The sequence below is a fragment of the Hylaeus anthracinus genome, unplaced genomic scaffold (assembly GCF_026225885.1).
Source record: "Hylaeus anthracinus isolate JK02 unplaced genomic scaffold, UHH_iyHylAnth1.0_haploid 11981, whole genome shotgun sequence".
NCBI classification, from domain to species: domain Eukaryota; kingdom Metazoa; phylum Arthropoda; class Insecta; order Hymenoptera; family Colletidae; genus Hylaeus; species Hylaeus anthracinus.
The window spans coordinates 9,548,144-9,563,606 of NW_026534329.1; the positions used below are offsets into that span (position 1 = coordinate 9,548,144).

At 35.5% G+C, this 15,463-nt stretch overlaps 2 protein-coding genes and 1 long non-coding RNA gene across 6 annotated transcripts in view; 2 read left to right on the forward strand and 1 right to left on the reverse strand.

Annotated features, from left to right (window-relative positions):
* Positions 1 to 15,463, reverse strand: part of LOC128885657 (midasin) — a 188,987-nt gene that overhangs the window by 36,724 nt on the left and 136,800 nt on the right. The gene's annotated exons all lie outside the window — the stretch shown is intronic.
* LOC128885697 (uncharacterized) lies at positions 3,148 to 4,548 on the forward strand. The gene is made up of 4 exons (XR_008459645.1): positions 3,148 to 3,325; positions 3,401 to 3,645; positions 4,053 to 4,131; positions 4,238 to 4,548. It is a non-coding gene; the product is annotated as an uncharacterized LOC128885697 (long non-coding RNA).
* LOC128885663 (uncharacterized) overlaps positions 13,021 to 15,463 on the forward strand; it is a 141,904-nt gene continuing 139,461 nt past the window's right edge. Inside the window, exon 1 of one of the 2 annotated variants that reach the window (XM_054139829.1) lies at positions 13,021 to 13,412. The gene's annotated coding sequence lies outside the window, so the exon portion shown is untranslated. The remainder of the gene's footprint in view (positions 13,413 to 15,463) is intronic. The other variant, XM_054139830.1, reaches the window with a different exon arrangement.

The window sequence follows — 15,463 nt, forward strand, 5'->3', positions numbered from 1 at the left end:
AATCAGAGTTTTCGCATGTCGTGGACGTACACAAAATTCATAAAGAATTGTCTCAAAGAACCAAAAAGTCCAATGAAACATACCAGGAATATGTATATCACATGTTGGAGATAGCCAAACAGGCAAATATGGAAGTTTCAGCTGTCATCAAATATATTATCGATGGAGTACAAGACGAAGAATCAAAGAAAATGATATTATATGGAGCAAAGAGTATCCGTGAATTGAAGGAAAAATTCGAGCCGTACGAGACAATGAGGGAGAACTCAAGAACGAAGAGCCGACGGACCGAAGAAAAGGTGAAGAAAACAACCCGTGGAGTTGCACAGGAAAATATAAAAAGGTGTTTCTTGTGTGGAGATCGAAATCATTTAAGTGCGAATTTCCCAACGAAGAGTGAAGGTGCTATATGTTTCAAATGTAAAGAGTATGGTCACATTGCGCCTAAATGTAGTGGTGTAAAAAATCTTGTAAAAAATGTGAATAGTACGTCAGAGGAATCACGGAAAAAGCGTGTTAAGGAGGTGCAGATCGAGCGTTGTAAGTTGGTAGCATTAATTGATTCTGGTAGCGATTTAAATTTAATGCGAGCGGATCGTTACATTAAAATTGAAGCGCCTAAACTAAATAATAGAATTTTGCAATTCTGCGGTGTAGGTACAAAAAGAAATTATACAATGGGTGAATTTTTAACAGATATTTCAATAGATGATACAATTTATTCCATAAATGTACATGTTGTGCCTGATGCATTGATACCGCATGGTTTGATAATAGGGACAGATTTTCTAGACTCTGTAATATTCACCATGAAAGGGGGAGAAATTTCAATTAGGAAGCTAGATGTACCGGAAGTTTTTAATATTAGTGTCGATGATACGAGTGAAATAGATGTACCGCATGTTTCTATTGAGCATAGAGAAGTAATTAAAGATTTGGTTGATAAATATGAGCCGCATAAAACGCGCGAAGTAGGAGTTATAATGAATATCATCCTGAGCGATGACGTTCCCGTATACCAAAGACTGCGTAGATTGTCCGCTGAGGAAAAAATCGAGGTTGAGAAGCAAATAGCTGTATGAGTGGAGGAAGGAATTGTGCAACCGTCGCATTCAGACTATGCGAGTCCAATAGTTTTACTGAAGAAAAAAAACGGTTTAACTAGAATTTGCGTAGACTATAGGCTTTTAAATAAAAAGATTATAAAAGATAGGTATCCCTTACCGTTAATAGAGGACGGATTAGATTCTTTGCAAGGTGCAACAATTTTCAGTACTTTAGATTTGAGAAACAGTTTCTTTGATGTGCCGGTTGAGGAGACCAGTCGCAAGTATACTGCGTTTGTCGTACCAAATGGTCACTATGAATTTTTAAAAGTACCTTTCGGATTGTGTAACTCACCAGGCGTATTTCAAAAGTTTATATACGCAGTATTTAGAGAAGTCATAGCAGCGGGTATTGCCCGAACATATTTAGATGATATAATATTTTTAGCTAGCGATGTAGATAATGCAATTAAGAATCTTAAAACTGTATCGAATGTTGCTGGCCAATATGGGTTGTTAATAAATTGGAGTAAATGTAACTTTTAAAAACACGAGTTGAATATTTGGGGCATATAATTGAAAACGGATGCGTTCGGCCGTCCGAACATAAAATTAAAGCTGTAGTTAAATTTTCGAAACCCCAATGTGTAAAAGATGTACAAAGTTTTTTAGGTCTGACAGGATATATCAGAAAATTCATTTATGGTTACTCAATTATTGCTCGACCATTAACAAATTTGTTAAAAAAGGATAGTAAGTTCTCAGGAAGAACTTCTTAACATGATTTTTTATGTCATCTAAGGTGTTAAAGTTTTTTCCATTAAGGGAATTTTGTAATGACCTAAACAGATGGAAATCTGAGGGTGCGAGGTCTGGGAACAATATTTCTCTAAATTTATCGTCTCGTTGTTGGGTAAAAGCTCATAATAAAGAATTCCTTTCCAATCCCACCAGACAGAGAGCATGACCTTCCTGGGATGAAGACCGGCTTTTGGGGTGGCTAAAGGTGGTTCATTTCGTTTTCTCTAAGATCGTTTTCGCTCAACATTGTTATAAATAATACATTTTTCATCTCCCGTTACTACTCGTTTCAAAAATGGTGTCTCTTCGTTGCGTTTGCACAGCGAGTCGTAAATGGAAATGCGATCCATTAGATTTTTTTCCGTTAACTCATGGGGCACCCATACGTCGGAACGGTTTATGTATCCAAGCTTTCAAAACGTGCTCATGGATGGTGGATTTTGACAAATTTAACATTTCTGCGAGATTACGTGTTGTATAGTGAGGATTATTCTCAACCAATGTTTTGATTTGATCTTTATCTGTGGTGGAGGGCCTACCCGAGCGCACTTCGTCTTTAAGGTTAAGGTTACCATTTTAAATTTTGCAAACCACTTCCGTGCCATTCTTTCAGCTACAGCACCTTCGCCATAAACAACACATATCTTATTAGCCGGTTGTGTAGCATTCGTACCTTTCCGATAATAGAAAAGTATTAAATGCCTAAAATGCACTTTATTTTCTTCCATATTCAAAGAGATATAGCACCGAAAAAAATTTACGTATCGTCACCAAACTTTTTTTATAAATATGTCTGAAGTACTATCTTTTATGATATGTATGTATGTCATTTGTTTTTAATCGTTCTGATATATTCATGTGGGGATCACGTATTCCCATCTCTCTCTTCCCTCTTACTCGATATGCAAGAGTGGGGGAAGCGGCCATGTTCTGCTTTGCGAGAAGCGGCCATGTTCTGCTTTGCGAGAAGCGGCCATGTTCTGCTTTGCGAGAAGCGGCCAGAGCGTCCATTTCGAATAAAGTCAAGTTTTGTTGTTATTGTTATAATTAACGTGTAGACGTTCTTCTCCTGCCTTTTTCGTACGATTTCGCGATATTGCGTGTTGAGACCACGTGAGCAACGTGTAGTCGCCACCATTTTGTATTGCTGCGCAGATCGGGACTGCGCGCCCACCTATTTCCTCCGCGGGCCGCTCGTGGCGCGTTTGAATTCGTGGTATAAGGTTAGGTTAGCGCTGGTGTGCAATGGTCGATAAGGAGGAGAACATGGACGCATTAGCGGGAGCGTTAGGCCGAGTCCCGTGTTGCCGAGGCTAAAGCGCGGTCACTAGCTGCAGGACAGTCAACGACCGCCCATGATTCAGGGCAGATTCGCATTGATACATATAGGGTACTAAAAAGTTATATAAGTATTCGTTTCTGAAAACGAACATAAATTCACTCTGACGGGAATTAAGCAGGGGTTAAACCCAGAGAATGTAATATCAATGCAATTCTTAACGTGCCAGAGCCTAGGGATGTGAAGGAAGTTCGACAGTTCTTTGGCCTTGCAGGATACTTCAGGATATGTATGAAGGGATACGCAAGCCTGGCCACACTCTCGACGATTTTGACGAAAAAAAATGTGGCCTAGGGCAGGAAGCAGAAAGAAGTTGTGCGGACAGTGAAGCGAATCCTAACGACGAAACCGATTCTGGCTATTTTCGATAGCTCGAAGCGAACTGAAATGGATATGAACGGCAGTTCCTTGGGATTAGGGGCGATATTGTTCCAGTACTCGATCTACGGGACGCGTCAGGTAGTCGGGTATTTTAGTAAGCAAACGTGTTGAAAATATATGTATTGGCATTCTATAATGCGAGAATAAATGGATGGATGTGTGTGTGTATGTTGTCCATATGTGTGCGTGAGCGACGAAGGAGTCAACGGATAGCGATATCTGATCTGTGCGAAAGTGCGAGAATAGACAGCTCTAGATTGTTTCTTTTGTTTTACCAGTTACCGTTTCATTTTTGTGTCCATCTTCAAGAAATATAAATAATTGTTTCTTGTGCGGATTTATTATCTCTTAGTGTTTATCTATAATTACAAAGATTTTCCAACCATTCCAAAAAAGACGACCAACGTAATTATCATTCATATGAATTGGGAACTTGTACTCGCGTTACGGTATTTTCGAGTCTATCTGATCGGGATACGTTTTAGGGTCGTTAAGGATTGCAACGCATTGAGAACAACGTTTACGAAGGATTTGATTCCCAGGATTGGGCGGTGGTGGCTAAAGGTACAAGATTTCAGGTTTGATATCGAGTATCGGCCAAGTTCAGCGATGCAGCATGTGAATGCTTTGAGTCGCAAGCCGATGCCAACGATTGACGTTTATCCGGTAGATATCACCGAAGCTGATTGGATTTTGATGCCACAGATGAAGGCCAAGCAGTTGGAACAGGTGCGAAAAATCTTAATGGACAACGTTCGTAACAGCGAGACGAAGCAGTATTTTACGAACTATGTCTTGAAGAAAGGGAGAGTTTGCAGACGTCTGGAAGATGGGAGAGCGCCATGGGTGTACCACGTGCAGCGCGTTTATAATTCCCGATTTTCCAGTAATGTGTATCATACTTTTCCCTGATTTGAACATTTTATTCGTATTATTAGGATATTTAAAATTTTTATTACACTTTCACGACACTAGAAAGTTAAAAATAATTATTGTAGTAATTTTAAATAAAACTTTGAAACACGTATCCATTATTACATAGACATTAATCAAGTTTCCGATCACGTTAGGATTCCAGTGCAATATAGTGTTCCGCAAGTAGTACGAAGTAACACTTCGGGACACGAATCTTATTACTCGAACTCTGAGTCCTAAGTTCAATCTCCTTACTTTAGAACTCTAGTAAGCACACGATTGCAGGAGTTCGCAAATATACTCATATTACGCTACTCTCATTCGATTACATTCGACCCGATGCTACAATCCAAGAGTCGGCCAACTTTGGCACTCTAAAAGCGGGACGCGATATCATGTATTTTTTTCTAAAGAAAACTATTGGTCTTGAGAATTTTAAATGTTATATGTATTTTTACTTATGTTTTATCGAGCTACGAGAAATTTTCCAGATAGAAAAAATTGATTTTATTCACCAGTCAATCATATTTTTAAATTATACTTCTTGGGGCACATAACGGGTCTGTCAACATTGAAATTCTAAAAATCGAGTAATGTTTAACATTTTATATAATGGAAAGTATTCGACGCATATAAATTTTTAACTTCCCTGATAACATGGGGTTGTTCCTGAATTAAGTACGGATTTCGAAACATGTTATCTTACGTTGTTTCATCTCGCTTATGTTTATGAGCAGTAACGTCTGAACTTTTCGCAACTTTGACCAACCTTCATTAACGAAAATATTAACTTCTCTTTCGTTTTATTAGTAAACAATATGTACAGTGGCCAACGAAAATATTAAATATATATGTTAAGCTAAAGTGTGTTACAATATAATGTGCATAGTAAGGAAAATCTTGAAGATTTCGATACTAAAATTAATAATTAAAAATTAAAAATTAATTCACAAGTGTACACAGTATTTACATAATGGTTATTAAAATGAGGTACCACGAGTAGTAGACAAAAGCACATTCGAACGCTGCACATAGTGTTATTCTACAGTATTACATGTTAATATTTTGTTGCACCGCCTTTGGTATTGGTAACTTGTTTGACTCGTCGTTCCATATTATACACTATTCTTTACAGTACAGTCAATGGAATTCCATATTTCTGATATTTTTTCTTTTATAATAATATCAGTTTAGATGTAATGTGATACTTTTTCAATCTTCCTTGGAGTTCTGCCCATAATTGGATTGACTTCTGGACTTGTGGTAGAGTGCTTAATATACGTATCATAAACTAGCCACTAATAGAATACAAGTTAAAAAAAAAAACCACTGAATAAATTCTTCTCTGTAAAAAAATATCCCGAAAAATACTGAGTACTTATGTTAGTCTCTTAATATAATTATCCTCATGGGTTGTAGCTATTTTCTATGTTTATTTGTAGGTACAGGGACCAGTGGTCAATCCAATAGACTACTGACTAATAGGAGAATTACGAAAAGAGGTATCTGAAGTAATGTAAACAAATGAAATCAAGGTAAAAGACGAACAATTGCAAAATTTGTACATTAGATGTTATAGACATGTTATATGATTTCACATTCTACTAAAAAAAAATCATTCACTCACTCTTAATGTAGTTTAGCCGATTGATACTAAAACAACTGATAGCTAACGCATACTTATTATAGATAAAAGTATTAGGATGGTCGTTCAAACTTAAATTCTCGCAGACACCCCATGAAAAACTTCTGTTTGTGGTAAACAAAATTTGGACAATTTTGCTCGTTAGAAAGAAATTAAAAGAACACGTACCGCCGGACGATGGAAGTTTAGTTTTCGATAAAATCGCAGTTGTTTGGTAATATCTCACGCAATATGCAGAATTAAGGAAAAAACCATGCAAATGGTTTTGTAGAAAATTAAATTCTCTATGAAAAATGTTCTATTCATTCTTTTTTTTTTTAAATGTGTGTTTGGGAAGATATATAAATAAAGCCTGCGTAATCCTTACAATGCTTACTAGACAAGATATACGAAAGTTTTTTTTTTTTTTTTTTAGAAAAAATGGATAAAACATTTTGGTAGAGAATTTAGTTTTCTACAAAATCATTTCTATGTTTTTTTTCCTTAACTATGCAGACTTCACGAAACAATTTAAAAAAAAAAACTGTGATTTCATCGCAAAATGAATTTCGATGATGAATAAACAAATTTTTCTTCGTTTTCTTTCACCAAAAAGAAGGTTTTTATGCAACGTGTGCTGAAATTTAATTTCTAACAACCGTAATACACATACTATTATTATATTTGAGGTTCAACGAAAAGTACCATATAGAAAGATAGTCGCCTCACAAGTGCAAAGGGTTAATATATAGATGGTCCAACTAGAATTGTAGCTCGTAAGATTTAGCTCGAAATAATCCAATAATAAAGGTGATCGAATTACGTGATCCGTCTTGAACAATGCTTGAACATTCTCGGCTTTATCATTCCTCCAGACTTCACATTTTTATTATTTTTTCTTTTTTATCTTGTTCAATCGTCGTCGAGCACCGGTACCGCCTCGAATCCAATAATAAGGCTCTGAGAATGCCGATGCCGTTCCTCGAGGAAAATACCTCTCGTGCTCAACTTCCGCGTGTTCCCACGTTAACTTTTCAGGATTCGAAGCGATGAGGAATATCTTAAACTCTAAATTCACACTCATATCGCCCCACGTCTAATACATTACACGGTTTTTTAAAGACAATCAAACGAAGAGGGTAAAAGTATCCTCCATCAGGTTTCTATCTATCGAGCAATTGTGCGGAATGTACCAATAAAGTTGATTGCGCGATGGCTTCCGGTTTCTTTCTCGTCCTTAGTTAGTAGCGAGGGTTCGAGTTACATTTCTAAATTAAAAACCATCAGAATGGTCGGGATGATCCATGGCTAAATGTATTCAATCACAATCAACGGAGACGAATGCATTAGAACACTCTTGAAATTGAATTTTTCAGAATATATCAAAGGCTTTTGTACCTTGGACTTTTAATTGGATGACTTTTGACGTCTTCTTTAAGAATTGTATTGGTTCATCTTCGTATGTATTTTTATTTATGTTTTATCGAGCCACAAGAATTTTTCTATGTAGTAATAATTAATTTTTGTGAAACAGTTGATCATTTCTTAAATTATTCTTCTTGTGGCACATCAAACGTCTCTTTAGATTGGAATTCTAAAAATTGTGGAAGGTTTAACTTTTTTTATAAGGTGAACTATTAGACTCATCAATTTAAAATATACGTATTTTTAGTTAGATTTTATCGAGCCACAAGTTACTTTTCCAAGTAGTAATAATGGATCTTGTTTAAACAGTTACTTATTTTTTAAATTATTCTAAGCTCCCTATACACGGATCTTGAAATATTTATTACAACTGTGTGCATTGAAGTTCGGAAATTACTTGTAAAATACGCCTTTTAACTATGAAGGAGACTTCAAAGTTAATTATTTTAATTAATTCGAGCCGCGCAGGAACGCAAATTAGACGTAGGTTTATCCTATCGTGTCTCTCCTTCAATTTCCTTTCATGTTCTGAAATTAACCCAGGCGATTAATTCAACTTGGCTTGCCATAGAAATTACAAAGAAGTTGATTCACATTCTCTTTGTCCTTCCGTATCGAATTTCAATATTAGTTTAGGAATTTTCTTCGATTGCTTTGATGCAATTGTGAACGATGTCAACGATATAATCGAATATCGTCGACTTCGTTAGTTACGAACGCCTGTAGTCCTGTGCAAAGATTGCACAGGCATTAAAATTGATATCGTGAATCCAAATTAGCCTTCGCTCGGAGAATTTTTGTAGCAAGTAAAAAAAATCAGTAATACTCATCAAAGTTAGTGATTGATATGTTCAACTGTATGTTAGCGTCCGGTCAATATATTGATTGTTCGGGCAGCTGATCTGGTGCTGTTTGGCAGGCGATGGGCTTTCGAGGATTCAAGACGGCAGGGAGGACCGAGCGCGCGATGAGGCTTCAAAGCGAGGTCGCTCCAAAAACGAGTATCGCATGACCGATGAGTTACCATTGGTAACACGTAAACAGAGCAAGCAACCCGACGTAGTATTACCATAATTGGTAATTAACCATATTGAATTGAACAAATGATATAATGTTCTAGAACGATCTGGCCACGGATTGGAGAAGGAATTTAAAAAATAAGTAACTGTTTAAACAAGATCCATTATTACTATTTGGAAAAGTAACTTGTGGCTCGATAAAATCTAACTAAAAATACGTATATTTTAAATTGATAAGTCTAATAGTTCACCTTATAAAAAAAGTTAAACCTTCCACAATTTTTAGAATTCCAATCTAAAGAGACGTTTGATGTGCCACAAGAAGAATAATTTAAGAAATGATCAACTGTTTCACAAAAATTAATTATTACTACATAGAAAAATTCTTGTGGCTCGATAAAACATAAATAAAAATACATACGAAGATGAACCAATACAATTCTTAAAGAAGACGTCAAAAGTCATCCAATTAAAAGTCCAAGGTACAAAAGCCTTTGATATATTCTGAAAAATTCAATTTCAAGAGTGTTCTAATGCATTCGTCTCCGTTGATTGTGATTGAATACATTTAGCCATGGATCATCCCGACCATTCTGATGGTTTTTAATTTAGAAATGTAACTCGAACCCTCGCTACTAACTAAGGACGAGAAAGAAACCGGAAGCCATCGCGCAATCAACTTTATTGGTACATTCCGCACAATTGCTCGATAGATAGAAACCTGATGGAGGATACTTTTACCCTCTTCGTTTGATTGTCTTTAAAAAACCGTGTAATGTATTAGACGTGGGGCGATATGAGTGTGAATTTAGAGTTTAAGATATTCCTCATCGCTTCGAATCCTGAAAAGTTAACGTGGGAACACGCGGAAGTTGAGCACGAGAGGTATTTTCCTCGAGGAACGGCATCGGCATTCTCAGAGCCTTATTATTGGATTCGAGGCGGTACCGGTGCTCGACGACGATTGAACAAGATAAAAAAGAAAAAATAATAAAAATGTGAAGTCTGGAGGAATGATAAAGCCGAGAATGTTCAAGCATTGTTCAAGACGGATCACGTAATTCGATCACCTTTATTATTGGATTATTTCGAGCTAAATCTTACGAGCTACAATTCTAGTTGGACCATCTATATATTAACCCTTTGCACTTGTGAGGCGACTATCTTTCTATATGGTACTTTTCGTTGAACCTCAAATATAATAATAGTATGTGTATTACGGTTGTTAGAAATTAAATTTCAGCACACGTTGCATAAAAACCTTCTTTTTGGTGAAAGAAAACGAAGAAAAATTTGTTTATTCATCATCGAAATTCATTTTGCGATGAAATCACAGTTTTTTTTTTTAAATTGTTTCGTGAAGTCTGCATAGTTAAGGAAAAAAAACATAGAAATGATTTTGTAGAAAACTAAATTCTCTACCAAAATGTTTTATCCATTTTTTCTAAAAAAAAAAAAAAAAACTTTCGTATATCTTGTCTAGTAAGCATTGTAAGGATTACGCAGGCTTTATTTATATATCTTCCCAAACACACATTTAAAAAAAAAAAGAATGAATAGAACATTTTTCATAGAGAATTTAATTTTCTACAAAACCATTTGCATGGTTTTTTCCTTAATTCTGCATATTGCGTGAGATATTACCAAACAACTGCGATTTTATCGAAAACTAAACTTCCATCGTCCGGCGGTACGTGTTCTTTTAATTTCTTTCTAACGAGCAAAATTGTCCAAATTTTGTTTACCACAAACAGAAGTTTTTCATGGGGTGTCTGCGAGAATTTAAGTTTGAACGACCATCCTAATACTTTTATCTATAATAAGTATGCGTTAGCTATCAGTTGTTTTAGTATCAATCGGCTAAACTACATTAAGAGTGAGTGAATGATTTTTTTTTAGTAGAATGTGAAATCATATAACATGTCTATAACATCTAATGTACAAATTTTGCAATTGTTCGTCTTTTACCTTGATTTCATTTGTTTACATTACTTCAGATACCTCTTTTCGTAATTCTCCTATTAGTCAGTAGTCTATTGGATTGACCACTGGTCCCTGTACCTACAAATAAACATAGAAAATAGCTACAACCCATGAGGATAATTATATTAAGAGACTAACATAAGTACTCAGTATTTTTCGGGATATTTTTTTACAGAGAAGAATTTATTCAGTGGTTTTTTTTTTTAACTTGTATTCTATTAGTGGCTAGTTTATGATACGTATATTAAGCACTCTACCACAAGTCCAGAAGTCAATCCAATTATGGGCAGAACTCCAAGGAAGATTGAAAAAGTATCACATTACATCTAAACTGATATTATTATAAAAGAAAAAATATCAGAAATATGGAATTCCATTGACTGTACTGTAAAGAATAGTGTATAATATGGAACGACGAGTCAAACAAGTTACCAATACCAAAGGCGGTGCAACAAAATATTAACATGTAATACTGTAGAATAACACTATGTGCAGCGTTCGAATGTGCTTTTGTCTACTACTCGTGGTACCTCATTTTAATAACCATTATGTAAATACTGTGTACACTTGTGAATTAATTTTTAATTTTTAATTATTAATTTTAGTATCGAAATCTTCAAGATTTTCCTTACTATGCACATTATATTGTAACACACTTTAGCTTAACATATATATTTAATATTTTCGTTGGCCACTGTACATATTGTTTACTAATAAAACGAAAGAGAAGTTAATATTTTCGTTAATGAAGGTTGGTCAAAGTTGCGAAAAGTTCAGACGTTACTGCTCATAAACATAAGCGAGATGAAACAACGTAAGATAACATGTTTCGAAATCCGTACTTAATTCAGGAACAACCCCATGTTATCAGGGAAGTTAAAAATTTATATGCGTCGAATACTTTCCATTATATAAAATGTTAAACATTACTCGATTTTTAGAATTTCAATGTTGACAGACCCGTTATGTGCCCCAAGAAGTATAATTTAAAAATATGATTGACTGGTGAATAAAATCAATTTTTTCTATCTGGAAAATTTCTCGTAGCTCGATAAAACATAAGTAAAAATACATATAACATTTAAAATTCTCAAGACCAATAGTTTTCTTTAGAAAAAAATACATGATATCGCGTCCCGCTTTTAGAGTGCCAAAGTTGGCCGACTCTTGGATTGTAGCATCGGGTCGAATGTAATCGAATGAGAGTAGCGTAATATGAGTATATTTGCGAACTCCTGCAATCGTGTGCTTACTAGAGTTCTAAAGTAAGGAGATTGAACTTAGGACTCAGAGTTCGAGTAATAAGATTCGTGTCCCGAAGTGTTACTTCGTACTACTTGCGGAACACTATATTGCACTGGAATCCTAACGTGATCGGAAACTTGATTAATGTCTATGTAATAATGGATACGTGTTTCAAAGTTTTATTTAAAATTACTACAATAATTATTTTTAACTTTCTAGTGTCGTGAAAGTGTAATAAAAATTTTAAATATCCTAATAATACGAATAAAATGTTCAAATCAGGGAAAAGTATGATACACATTACTGGAAAATCGGGAATTATCACGGTATTTTGAAATCGTTTCTTTGCGACCAGTCTGATATGATATATGGTATTGCATATAATAGAATTATACAAAATTATTTAAAAGATTCAGAGGAAATAAAATATTAAATGTTATGAGTTGCCCACTTGAAAGTCCCGACCTCAATGTTATTGAACATGTCTGAGATCATTTGAACAATGCTGGAAGAAAAAGAGAGCCAAGAAATGTAAATGGATTGTATGAGGCATTACGAAACGAATGGCAAAACATTCTATGTGAAATAACTAAAGCATTAAATGAATGTTGCTCAAGAATAATCAACGTTATCACGAATTGAAAAGGAGTATTAAATATTAAATTTTCCTTTGAATCTATACTATTTTTATTTAACGTCAGAGAGTACACTGTATACGTATTTAATGTGCTAAATACTGTACACAAATGCGTTCGAATACTTTCGTCAGCTACTGTATCTATTATTCACAAATTAAATAAAAAAAAAAGTTTCGGATCAAATTAATATGTACATCAAAAAACAGGGTCAAAGTTTCGTAAAGTTCAGACGTTGTCGCTCGTAAATATAAACGAGACGAAACAACGTAAGACAACGCGAAATCCGCAGTTAATTCCGGAACAACCCCATATTATCAGAGGGGCTAGACCACCAAGGATAATCCGAGGCGTCAGAATTTATCCTGGAGGATGAGTTGGATGGTTCGAGCCCCCGAGTGCCACTAGACGGACCGTCGGCATCCCTCTCTGTTCGCCCACCCTCTGACGCTCTCGCGAAACAACACCGGGAACACGCTCGAGATACGCGCGCGCGCGCACCGCGCCGATTCAAGGGAACGGAGGGGGTTGGAGGGTGAGTGCATCCTCGCGTATCAGGGGCTCCATCCACTTGGAACTCAGTGCTCTCTCGCATCCCGTGCCGAGAGAATCGAAAAAACCTGAAATCGCGAGGTGCCGTATCCCCGACTGGTTCTGGGTGCTATTTCAACCCCTAACCCACCCCTCGGGCCCCTATTATCAATCCGTCTTCATCCTCTCCCATTTTTCGTCCTCTGCTAGCCCTCCTCCCTCCCTCACTCCGTTCCGCTGTAACGGAGCCTCCCTCAATCGGGAAAACGTGGCGACGGCGGGGTCGGCGGTGGTCAGAGGGTGGTGACAGTTCTCATTGTAAATATGGTGAAATTCGACGGAGACACACCCCCGGAGAAGACGTGACACAAGGGGATGAAAGGACGGGCAATTATTAGCACGGCTGGATTTAAGTCCCGGAGGAAGGGACGCTCTTTTGGGGAAGACAGGGTGAGGACACCTTACGAGGTAGTTGATCTTCCAACGGAATATCTGGGTTAATGCTTTATTAGGTATTATTATGCCCCCGTTTGATCATGTGCAATAATACGATTTTCCAATTTAGGACGACGGCGTAAGTAGCCCGCACGACCCCGCCATGTGTTTAATATTAAACGTAACGGTTATGGTGGTTGTTAAAAATTGAATTTGTACGGATGCCCCGTGGGAAGCTTTTTTTCGGTGAAAGAAAACGTGGAAAATTTGTCTTATTAGAAAAGACGAAAGGAGACACACGTGCCGCCGAACGATTGAAATTCAGTTTCCGTTGAAATTGCAGTTGTTTGGTAATATCTCGTGACATATGCAAGGTTAAGAAGAAAACCATAGAAACGATTTGGTAGAAAATTGAATTCTCTGTGAAAAATATCTATAGATTTTTTTCGAAAAATGTGTGATTGTGAAGATACTTAAGAAAAACTTTCGTAGAACTTACCTAGTTAGTTACCCATTTTAATTCACTGTAATCCTTAAAATGCTCACTAGATGAAATCTACGAAAATTGTTCGAAATATATTTGCAAATACATATTTTTTGAAAACAAAAATGGGTATAACACTTTTTGAAGAAAATTTAATGTTCTACGCGATCGATTTTAAATCTTTTTCTGTAATTCTGTCTGTTTCATGAGATATTTCCAAAAAACTGCGATTTTATCGAAAAACAAACATCGATGATAGTGATGAATAGACTGCGGATCTTTATGCAAAATAAAATCTTCGCAAATGTGCCTACAAAAATTGAACCTAAATAAGAATTTATTTTATTCTGCAAATATTATAACATAAACTTTACTTTCAATCTTTTTTATATTCTTGGATATTGTTTGCATTTTGTAGGTTCTTGCACATTCAAATTTCCTATAAATGCATAAAGATCCGCAGTCTAATGATGAACAAGAAAAATTTCCATAGCTTTCTTTCACTAAAAAGAAGGTTCTTACGAGGCGTCTGCGAAAATTTAATTTTTAACGATCACCCTAGTATCGGCACTTTATATACAATCTCGTGCAAAAGTCTTAGACCATCATGTTAAGCTTGCATTACACGTAAATAAATCTATGGTCATAAAATAAACATGATGTACATTTGTTATTGTTATGTTACATATAACATCATTGTCAAAAAGTTGTTTAATAAATTTAGAGAAGAATGAAACAGTAAAAGCTATGATTTGGTCACCTGAACAAAGCTGGGAGAAAAAGAGAGCCAAGAAATGTAGATGGATTGTTTGAGACATTACGAACCTAATTTGAGAAAACATTCCAAGTGAAATAAGTAAAGTATTATTTGGATGTTTTTTAAGAGTAGTCGACGCTATCACGAATGTACAAGGAGTATTAAATATTAAATTCTTCTTTGAATTTGCACTATTTTTATCGAACTTCGAAGAATACAACAACATTAGTAGAGTCAAATATATAAACTAAATCAAAATTTGTACTTCTTCTTTAGCGGTAAAAATGTAAAAGATGTAACGTACCGTAAGTAGCCTAAAATTTTTGCACAGTACTTGTATACCCACTCTTATCATAAAATATTAAAGGCAATTTAATATTGCAAATAAGCTCTGATATTTTCCTCTTTGACTCTCAATATATATAGGACTGTATTTCTACATATTTCCTTCAGCTATAGAGAACTCATTTGCGGTAGTGTTACTTGTGAATCTACGACAATGATTTTGTAAGAGGTCATTTGGCTTGGTACGTTTAGTGTTAATTATTAAACTCCAGATGTTTATTCAAATACATATTTTTATAGAATACAGATAGAGAAATAGAATCTAGATAGAAATACGTTTCATGAACGGAGGAATTGAAAATATATATTTTTTATTTGGCATATTTTGCTTATAGCAGATGTTATTATTTTTTATGTTTAAACGTATATGCAATATGTTACTGTATATTAAGGTGGTTTATTTTAACGATTTTTTTGAATCTAAGAGTCCTTTTATGACATAAGTGGTTCCAATGCGATTAATAATGATATCTGTGCATATAAAAGTGCTCTATTTCT